Below are 12,095 nucleotides of genomic sequence, written 5' to 3'. Positions count from 1 at the left end.
AAAGGTGGACTAATGGCCACGGAAGAACTCAAACCTAACACCCTCCTCCGTGAGGGAGTGGCTAAAATCCAAGGGTCACGAGCCTTAGGCCGTCCCCAAAGGTGGACTAATGGCCACGAAAGAACTCTAACCTAACACCCTCCTCCGTGAGGGAGTGGCTAAAATCCAAGGGTCACGAGCCTTAGGCCGTCCCTAAAGGTGGACTAAGGGCCAATGGAAAACTCTAGCCCAACACCTTCCTCCGCGAGGGAGTGGCTAAAATCCAAGGGTCACGAGCCCTAAGCCGTCCACAAGCCAAAGGTGGACTAATGGCCACAGAAAAACTCTAGCCCAACACCCTCATCCGCGAGGGAGTGGCTAAAATCTAAGGGTCACGAGCCCTAGGCCGTCCCCAAAAGTGGACTAATGGCCACGGAAGAAACTCAACACCCTCCTTTGCGAGGGAGTGGCTAAAATCGAAAGGTCAAGTGTCTTAGGTCGTCCATAAGCAGAGGATGGACTAATTGCTGGAAGAAACTCAACACACTCCTCGACGAGGGAGTGACGAAAATTCAAGGAATCTCACTAGAGGATATCCCAGCCTGACCAGAAGAATGAAGGCCAAGGTCAGGAAGGAACAACCACGACTGGGCTGGAGCCTATGAGAGTTTAGTAGGCGCGATTTAGCTTGGGAAAGTCTCGAGTCACGCTTGCAGAAAAGAAGAGTCAAGGAAACGGGTCAGTCAAATTAAGTCTTATTTTAAAGCCTATGTTGTTATTATAATAATAATAATAATAATAATAATAATAATAATAATAATAATAATAATAATAATAATAATAATGGGCAGAAAGGCCCAAAGGAGCGAAGGTCGGCCATGGCCGACCTCCCAGCTCCCATATATATATATATATTATTAAAAAAAATGGGCAGAAAGGCCCAGCTCCCATATATATATATAAATATATATATATATATATTATTAAAAAAAATGGGCAGAAAGGCCCAAAGGAGTGGAGGTCGGCCATGGTCGACCTCCCAGCTCCCATATATATATATTATATATATTATTAAAAAAAAAGGCAAAAAAGCCCAAAGGGATGAGAGGTCGGCCATGGCCAACCTCTTGGCTCCCATATATATATAAACAAATATATTATATATATTATTTAAAAAAAAAGGGGGCCCAAGGGGTTCCTAGGAGAGCTCGGCCATGGTCGAGCCGCGGCCTGGCCAGGCCAACTTCAGCCATGGCCGAGGCTGCCTGGCCAGGCTAGTGAAGAAGAAGTTTTTAAAAAATATATATATATATATGTACGCAAAGGAAAAAGCAAACGAGCAGTGAAAGTGATGAAAAATAAAAGAGTATGGGAAAGACTAACCTCAAGAGTTTGGGATTTGGTTGTCTCATACATTAGAAATACTCTTATGCATCTTGGGAAAAATCTACAGTCAAATAACCTAAAAAATTAAGCTACTCCTCGACCTAGCGTGATTCTCAGCTCAGCTCAAGGAGTGAGAGGCAAGTGATGTGGCATTACCTAAAATTACTAGAATATCCATACGCGCTAATAGTCTCACCTGCCACGTGGATCACCGAAGAGACCGACACGTGGCAAGTCAACACTCCGGAGCGGAGCCCGAGAAATCTGGGCCGAACCGCAAGACCCGCTCCAACTTGACCGGGATTCTCGGGAGTCGTGCCTGCTCATCTCCGGTATCCCAAAACGGGTTAGCCTATAAAAGACAAGGACTCTCGCCAGATATATTCAAGCTTTATAGCTCTCTCATTTACTACTACTTGCATTTACTCTACTGATTTGAGCGTCGGAGTCCACCCCGGGGGATTTAAGCCCCGGCCCTTCATTGTCTTGCAGGTTCTACACCCGAGGTCCGACATCCCCAAGTCCGAGGTTCCATTCCCGAGGTCCAGTCGCAGAGGTGGCACGTGGTGGTCGGTCCCAAAAACCATCATCAATTTTTAATAATTTTTTTAAATTATTATTTTAATTAAAGAAAAAATATATCTAAATATTTTTTTCTATTAGCTCTTTGATACTAGAGAAACATTAATTGGATGGGCTAAGAAAGTTGGAAAAGAAAATGAAATTGTTATTGTGATAAAGAGTTCAGAATCTAGGGATCCTGGAAAAGAACCTATAATTTGTCTTGCTTCTGAATAGGGTTGGCAATAAGCCGAATTACTCGTGAGTTGGTTCAAGACTCGACTCGATAATTGACTCAATAAGGTAGCTCATGATACAAATAAGCTAAGTTTGAGCTTAAATATTTGGCTCATTTAATAAATGAGCTGAGCTTAAACTACCATTAGCTCGACTCATTTGGTTTATGAGCCATCTCGATATACTTATATATATTAATTTTATAAATTTATTAAATAAAAAATATTTATTACTTAATATTCAATAATATAAATATATTCTTAATAATTTTATAAATATATATTATTTAAATAAATATATATATACATAAAAGTAAGGTGATAGTCAGTTTCGAGTTGAGCCGAGCCGAGCTAGCTCGTAGTTATTATCAAGTCAAGTTCGAGCTAAAAAAATTAACTCATATCGAGCTCGAATCGAGCTATGAGCCAAGTTAAAATCAATCGAGCTAGGCCTAGCTCGACTTATTACCAGCCTTACTTCTAAACGCAGTGAGAAATATAAATTGTCAAAAAAGAAAGAAAAAATTTGAAAATTAAAATGCAAATACACAATTCAAAAAAAATGTCATTATCTATTTGAATTACTTGCCACTGCAAAGTGATAAATTTGTCCCTCTAACAATTATAAGCATGACATGCAATATAGATTTAATAAATTTTTATTAATAAATATAAATATTAACTATAATATTATCAATTACTTATAAATCATATGCACTTACATCTTAACTTAATAAGATCCATATCTAATTAAAAGTGCGAGAATAACTTATTAAATAAATATTAGACTCCCGATTACTTTTAATCTTAATAATAATAATAATAATAATAATATTATTATTATTATTATTATTATTATTATTATCATAATATATATATATATATTACATACATATTGCACCTGCACTACAGGTAGCATTATATTAACTTAACTCCATGTAGCAGCAAATGCATTATTGCTCACTAGCTCAACTTGCAAATTAAAATAGCGCCTCCGAACTTATAATATCTATATAATATGGCAAAACAGTTTTTGAAAATGTCTTTGATACATTTTCATTCTATGGTTGAGATGAATTCTCAATATACATGAATGGCTGAAATGGATTTCAATTTTAGGTTTTCGCCTACTCTCACTACCCTCTATCTTATGTCTCTTTCTCTCTCTCACAAACATTCACGACCTGTCTCTCTCCCAGACCCACTCCCTCCCTCCGTCATTCGCTGTTGCAGCCAAATCTCAGAGGTATGTGATGTTTGTTGTGTATATGTATTTGTGTGTTGTGTGTGTGTTTGTGATGTTTGCTATGTATATGTATGTGTGTGTGTATATATATCTATATGTGTGTGTATATATCTATACATATATGGGTGTGTGCGACGACCGCCTTGTGTGTGTGTGTTTTGTGTGTGTATATATCTATATAAAATCCAAAACATCCTCAGCATTCTAGGGTTCCAAAATGGCGATCAGATTCAGAGAGCTGGGGATTTGTGGAGGTTGTTGCCCCTCTTCGTAGATGCTGATCTGTCTTCTCAAATTGATCGACTTCGTCTGAGAGTTAATGTTTTAGTTCTCAAACTCAATAGTCTCTTTCGGTAAGATATCTTATAAGCAGTCCAACTGCTAAGCCAAATGAAAAATGCTATTGATACATCTTGGTGTACATCTTGGGCTACATAATGATGTTCTAATGTTTAAAATGCCCTTACATAAGGTGCTAAGGAGCAATGAGGTAAGGGGTATTTATGTCATTTATGTGCATTGTGTAACCCAATATGTAGATAAATGATATACAACTAGCATGACCAAATACCCTCTTAGCAATAATAATAATAATAATAATAAAAAAGAACATCACGGCCTGTTTTGTTTGATGGTTTCTGTTCGTAAGAATTGGTTTCAGAATCAGAAAATAGATCGACCGTTGCTTTTCGTTCGGTTTCTTTTCTTTCCATGAATCCATTTTATTTCTTAGTAATGGAAAAGAACGGAAAATAATATAATGGAAGTATTACTATTCCATGCTTTCTTCCGAACGTACTGTAAATATGGTGGCCTGGAAAATGAACCTGATTGAGGCTTCATTGTTTCACAAAGAGATGGGATGTTTCTTGGGGGTGGTTGCCCCTCTCTATACTGGTATTCGAGGCCGATGATTTCAGATCCATCTCCAAAATCAACTGCCCTCTGGGTGTGTGTGTTGGCGTACGTTACTCTGTGTTCGTGCATGTACATGTACATACATGTTCTTATTGGACTACAGACTAGATGTGTATATCCATGATTACTTTGTGAAAAGGGATCTAAAAGCTACTGCACAGTCTTTTCTAGCTGAAAGAAAAGTATCCCCTGACCCAATTGGTAAGCAAAAAATAGAACGTAAAGATAAAGCCTATCTGAGTTGTGAATTCAATTTTTTCTTTTACAATTCTTTTAAAATACTGGGACGTGGATATTTCAGCTATTAATGCTCCTAGTGGCTTTCTATTCGAGTGGTGGTCTGTATTTTGGGACATATTCGTTGTTAGGACAAATGAGAAGCACTCAGAGGTTACTGCCATATATTGAGGTCGGTGTTTGAACTTTTTCTTCTCAATATTTTATTCAAAAAGAATTTTGGGTTGTGTTTAATTGGATTCAATGTTCTTTAATTTAACAGTCATCAAAAGGTCCTGCAAGGCTCACTGTTTATTTATGCAAAGGAAATATATTCAATAGGGTAATCTATCCTATTGAGTTATTTTTTTTAAATAAAGAATTTCCAACCACTCACAGTCGGGAACTCAAAGTTTTCTGACTCCGAATCAGGGTTCCCCATTGATGGCTGCGGTCATGGTGGGCGGTGGCTGTTGCCATGGCCGCAACCATATGTGTTTATATATAAACGTGTGTTTGTGTATTTATTACTTGCATATATAATTGTTATTTACATGTGTTTATATAGGATTTTGACATAATTGTATACATGTATAATTGTTATTATGTTTTTTTTGTAGCTTCTTTTTGGTAACTAATTTGTTGCGGAGCTATTTAAAAAGAAAGTGAAAGTTTAAATACATTGAAAATATTTATTTAGAGCTATTTAAAAAGAAAGTGAGGGTGATTTGTTAAACTCACACACTCAAAATAATGTATTTAACATTTTATTATAAAAAAATTATACCATTCAAATGTAATAAATTTGTTCTATGATTCTAAAAAAAAAGTGACTGTTAAATAAAAAGGGACTGTTTTTTTCATACAATTTTTTGTTTCAATATCTAGAGTTCCTAACTAAAAGAAAAATTTCGAAGACTTGGCATTTTAACATTTATGTATAATATGGAAAGAGAGTTTATCTTTTTTTTTTTTTTGCACCTTTTTAAGGGAGTATAATTATTCATTATTGCTTATAAAATGACTTTGTTATCTGTTAAATGTTTTCTTTTTGCATAAATTTATATTTGGACTTTTCAAGTGATAAATGGTGAATTTTAGAATATTTATGATTATAACCAGTTTTGATTGTGGACAAAAACACACATCTATATAATAAAACATAACAATTTTTGAAAAAACAACCCCGCCCTTGCCGCCCACCACCTTCGCCCTTTGTCAACCCCGTTCCATCCCATCATCCCCTTTCGTCATCGCCCCTGTCGCCCACCGTGTTTAACCCCACCCAGCCACCATCGTCACCTCCCGCCAACACCACCTAAAGCTCCGCCTCTAGCTCAAAGGTATATATGTAATGTATTTTGTGTGTGTGTCTATGTTTATATTTCGGTGTATGTATGTATGTATGCCAGCAGGAGTTATCGTTGTATATATTTCTGTACAATGCTTGCTTTATATTTTTGTGTATATATTTTTGTACAATGCTTGCTTTATAACTAATTAAGATAGAACATTAATTAGTTAAAAGTACTTTGAACTTTTAAACTAAGATTTGATCAAACATATGTGTGTGTGTATACCTTTGAACAAGTAGCTCGCATTGATCAAACAAGTGCCTCTTCTAAGCTTTAGTCTTTTCTTTATGAAATGTAATGAGGGTTTTCTCCATTTTAAAATTAAAGGCCATAAATTGATAACTGATTGCAGGGAAAAATCAAAAGTTACATTGTCAATCAAACAATTAGAAGAAGACCCACTATTTCAAACCGTGGAAAAAGTCATTCCTCAGGTAAGAAAATGGTGTGTAGTTTGTTATTGCAATTTTTTAATGTTTATATTGCATGTCTCATTTTTACCATAATTAATTCAGTTACTAATGCAAATACGTTTACAAGATGGCTATTTATGAATATGTTGCGTATATTTATGAATATGCTGTGTAAACTCCATTTTCTTTGACCTCGAACCGGGGTTCCCCTGTTGATGTCAGTAACACTAATTGGTGTGTAATTTAATTTTAATTTCTTTTAGATTGCAGAGTATTTTCTGTTGTGCATTATTTGATATTTATTTATTTTTCATATTTAATTTGTTTGGAATTTTAGAATACAAGCTGATATTAATTGTTTGATATTTAATTTTTAATTTAATTTGTTTAGATTATAGAACACTTACTGATGTACTTTATTATATAGATTTAATAATTTTTTTTATTATAAAATGTTAACAAGTATACAATAACTTTAATTTCTATTTTTTGTTCAGTATTTATAATTTTTGTTTTTACTTGCTCTTATAATTTGATTTCAATATTGGTGAACATTATAAATCTTATATGTTTGTTTCTTATTTGAGTTTTGTAGAGCATTTAATACAAGCAAAATTATTATAAGTTCTTCATAAATTTTTATATAATACATATAAATTATAATTATATTTTAATTTTAATATTATTTAGGCATAGGTATACGCTAGTCTATATAATAAAGCACAATAATTTTTGAAAATGTCTACATTTCATTGGCTTAGATTAATTTTTTTAAGATCAATGGCTCAGATCATTTTTTTCCCAGCCCTGTGGCTCAAATCAACTGTTTGTCTCTTTTTGTCACACACTATCTCTCTTTTTCTCCCACCCACCCGCCTCCCTCACTCACTACCTCTCTCTCTCTCTCTCCCTCCCATCCATCCACTCCGAAGCTGCTTGTCGTCGCCCCACCACCCGTCGTCGTCATCACAGGCAGTAGCGGGCAACTCTCCATCACGGCCGGTCTGCCTGAAGCTCTCCATCGCCGCCTCCTCGCTGCCCCGTCGCCTCCAACTCCATCGTCTCCGCCTATATGCCTCTAGCTCCATTGCCTCCGTATTTTTTGTGTGTGTTCATGTGTATGTATATGTGTGTGTATTTACATTCTGCTATGCATGCGCGCGTGTGTATTTTGTATACATTCTGTGTGCGTAGTATTTTGTATTTTGTGTGTGTGTTGTAGTCAATTTGTGTACATTCTGCTGTGTGTGTGTGTGTATTTTGTGTGTATATATTTAGTGTGTGTGTGTGTAACTGTTGTGTGATCATTTTTATTGAAAATATTTATTTCTTTTGCCCCTTTTGTATGTGTGTGTTGTGTGCGTGTATCTATGTATATATTATGTATATGTGTGTGTATATATCTATATATATATGGGTGTGTGCGACGACGTGTGTGTGTGTTTGTGATGTTTGCTATGTATATTTTGTGTGCGTGCTTGTATGTATATACACCACTCTATCTCTCCATTCTATGCTAAGTTGAAGATGTAGAAATAGAGCTAAGGATAATTTTTTAGTTTCACCGCTTTGATTATCATTTATTTGGACCCTCCTGATCGATCCATGATCTGTTTGTTGAAGATAGGGGCAGAAGCGAGCTGTAAATACATGATCGCGAGCTGCAGCTTTGGTGGGCCTATTTCGATTATTCCTGATTTTGCTTTGTTTTCCAGCTCTGATGGCAAGCATATAGCTCCTTGAGCTTCTGGGTTTTTGTTTTTAATGCTTAACAAGGTTTTGGGTTTAGTTGGTTGGGGTTTTCTTTGGTGAAATCGGGTGTTTGATGATGAAATGGTCTCAAACCTTTACTTTTGGGTCATTTCTCGCTTTTGCTAGGCTGCCGGATTGAAATTGTGCAATTTTCATGTAGCAATTTGAGAAAGAATAGCGCTTTTGCGAGATTGCTTTATTTTGTTTTGAGAAAGAATAGCGTTGCTCTAATGTACTGTCAATTTATTTTGCTGTTAAAAGATAGAATTTGGACATTCCCTTAGAATTTTCTAAGCAGCAATTTGCTTCTACTTTTGAGAAGAACCTTGTCTGGTCTCTAATGGATCTTTCAATGCTTTATTTATGAGTAGCTCTAATGTTAGTAGCATTTAATCTACTATGTAAATATGATAAATTATCCCATTGCTTTTTTAGTTCTAATATCTCATCAAAAATAAAATAGAATAGAATTCTGATGCTAAGCTGAAGTATAGTTAATGTTTAGTGTTTGACCCCTCGCCCCCTTCTTTTTTTCGCCCGTGGATTACACTGCAACTTGCCAACTTGGGATTTAACTTTTTTTACAAAGACTTACCATTTTACCTTCTGTTTTCATCGTTTTTTTTTCCTTCTAATTTTTTATTTGGGGAATTTTAGTTATATTAACTTCGAGAAGAATCCTCACTTTTTTATCATATAATTTATTACAGGTGGCTAATTAGGGGTGTGCAATTGGTTATAACCGAACCAAACTGCCCAAAAATTACTAACCGAACTAAACTGTCCGACTAACCAAACAAATCGAACTAACTGAAATCGAATTAACCAAAACCTAAACCATGGTAACCGAACCGAACCGAAAATCGAAGTGGAAGACAAAATAACCAAGAGACCGATTTTCATGTTGCTGCCGGCCACCTGGTCAGCCGTCGATTCCGATGATCGGAAGCGATCATCGAATTCTCCCAACCACGGTGACCCATATACCCAAAAACTAAAAGCATCCAATGGTGAGATTTTAGTAGATCTAGGTTTCAAAATTTTAATGTAAAAGAGAAATAGCTAGCAAACTTACCAAAAAACCATTAGTGTAGTCTTTGTCTGAATCGCCGGCTTTCGTCTTCTTTTTTGCCATCGACGGCGGCGATGGATGGTGGAGGGAGAGAGAACAGATGAAGAGATGAAGACGAAGAGCCTTCGGCTAGTGCCTAATCTACGAAGAATCAAAGAGCCTTCGTAATCTCCATCGAAGAGCCATCATCTTCGCCTTCGCCTTCGTATTCACCATCGCCAGATCTGTGAACTCGAATGAAGAACAGAGAAGATGAAATGGCGAGACGCGAGAGAGAGATAGAGAGAGAGAAGAACGAAGAATAGAGACAGGCCCATGGGGTGTCGCACCCTCGTGAGGGGGGCAGTTTGGTTCACACGGGGGGTGTTGTGTGTGGCCGATTCGGTTCACAAGGGCTATTTGCTACAGTTCGGTTCGGTTCGGTTTGATTTTTTGAGTATTTTTATCAAAATAACCGAACCGAACTGAATAACCGATTTTTAAAGAAAATATAACCGAACCGAACTGATCTTTTTGAAAAATTGAACAGAACTTACCGAACTTTTTGGTTCGGTTCGGTTCGGTTCGATTAATTCGGTTTAACTGAATTTTTGCTCACCCCTATGGCTGATAACTATTACATGCCTGGTTTGAAGAATGCAGCACTTGCAAGATTGAGTGTTGTGCATAAGAGCCTTAAGGTTGCCAAATCAGGCATGAAGAAGAAGAATAGACAGGCAAGCTGTTAAGACCACCTGAGGGAGAAAGTGAACTTAAGAAAATATGATTTTTGCATGATTTATGGATGCGTGGAATGTTTGGATTTTCATCTTTTTTGCTCTTTTAAAGCTGGTGAAAGAATATTTTACTAAGAGCAAAATTACTATACTACTCTTGGAGACTACCAACCTGGTGCCGCCATGTGCCTGTCTCAGGAAGCGCCACGTGTCATCTAGATCTCCATCCCATATTTGATTTTGAACGAGATTGAGTCGGTCAACCGAGATTCTCTCCAACGTCTTGTTCAGAGGTTATCTTATCTCTTCAGAGTATGCTTCACGTCATCTTTAAATAGATGTCAACTTCTATAGGTACGGATCATCTGATTACTATGCGACTTTTTCATTTCGAGTATTCTTCTTCTACTGACTTGAGCGTCGGAGTTCTCCCAGGAGATTAAAGGCCCCGCCCTTGTAGGTACTTGCTTCGAGGTAGATCTCAGTGATCGGTCCAGTATCATCAGAAGCTATTTTTCCTTTTGACTTGAGTAGATCAAGTTTCGAAGTGGAAGTGAAAGAGACGTAGTGTTTTAACTTAGTTTTTTATCAACATGTAGTTAGTTATCTTAGGCACTTCGACTCAATATTTGAGTTATTAATGCGATATGCTATGATTTTGCTTGCTTGGAATTTTTATGTGGTGATGCGAATGGGCTTAAATCTTGAATGTTGGCGCCCCTCCTCCCCTCTCCAACACAAAGACTCTTCCCGATTTGCTCCTTTTATGGCCTTTCCTTTCAGTGAACTCATCTTCTTTCATGGCCTCTCTTTTCACTGAACCCAAAATATGTCTGGGTTCCATGGCACTTGGGCTTTTTCATGAAACCCAGATATCATGGGTTCCTCAATGGGAACCCACATGGGTTTTTGATTTGAAATCTGTTGGAGTTAGTTAAGATTCAGTTGGGTTTTTAAATTTTTAAATAAAGAGAAAATGAAGAAATGGGAGGAAAGGCATTCTAGAAATTTAAAAGAAAATAACTAGCCTTATTTAATGGTAAGGGATATGTTTTAGGTGCTAATTAACTTCATAGATGATGCGATTTATAGAAGAGATATGAGTTCTTCTGAATGCGTTGAAAGTTATTTTCTTTTTGTTTTTGCGTTTCTAGCTTCCAATCTATTTAATTTATATTAATTTCATAATTTTTTTGTAATCAGAAATGTGTCAAATGGGATTTCCCCTTTTACGTAGCTAGATTTTTTTTCTTTGTTGCAATGCTACTTGATTTTTTGCTATCAATAGGTTTTGTATACATTGATGCAACTATGGGTTATGTTTAGTCTTTTGAAAAAATTAATCATGCACCCAAAGAGAGAGAAATTGGCGGGATTCAAAAAGACAAGGATCAATAAGGTATGGCTTTGTTGCACTGCTGCTTGATTTAACAAATTGCTCCATTCTAAAGACAGAAGACATTTTGAATTTATTACCAAAAAAACCTTAGGCGAAACAAGGAAATTGAACAACCTAATTAACCATAAAAAGAAAAACATACGCAATCACTTCATAGCGATATCTATATAATAAGGGAGAAGGGTTTTTTAAAATGTATAATATGTATCAGAGATATATTTCATTATATGGTTGAGATGAATTTTAAATCTATTTCAATGACTGAGATTAATGGATGAATTAATAATTAAAAATTTAAAAGTGATTGATGAAAGTGAAAAGAAAGTTTAGGAAATAGCTCTGTAGGCGCAATGAGAAAGGTTCAAAAAATGCCTTACCTTATTTTTCCCTCTCTCCCACTCCCTCCCTCACTGTCTCTCTCTCTCACACACATCCACTCACGCCATTGCCAGCCCCCCTTGTTGCCCCACTGGCCGTCGTCGCCCTTTCCTCCACTGTTCACTGTACCTTTTTCTCGGCCTAACCCCGTTGTCGTCGCCACCTCCTTCCGCCATTCACCGCAACCCCCTTTAGGCCCAGTCCCAATGTTGTTGCCCCTCCCTTTTTGTCGCTTGCCGCCACCTTCTCTTGGACTAGCCCTACCATCGTTGTGCCCCATTTGTTGTTCGCCGCCACCCCTTCTCGACCCAGAACCGTCATCGTCGCCCCCATTTTTCGTTGTTTGCCGCCATCCCTTCTCGACCTAGACTCGTCGTCGGCCTCTCTTTCGCCGATCGTCGCCACCCCCTCAAGGAGATTATAGGTAAGTAGTCTTATTTACTATACATATTTCACACTGAATTTACA

The sequence above is a fragment of the Diospyros lotus genome, chromosome 4, assembly GCF_014633365.1.
Source record: "Diospyros lotus cultivar Yz01 chromosome 4, ASM1463336v1, whole genome shotgun sequence".
NCBI lineage: Eukaryota > Viridiplantae > Streptophyta > Magnoliopsida > Ericales > Ebenaceae > Diospyros > Diospyros lotus.
The sequence above is the reverse complement of the archived record's forward strand: the minus strand, read 5'-3'. Positions refer to the sequence as shown.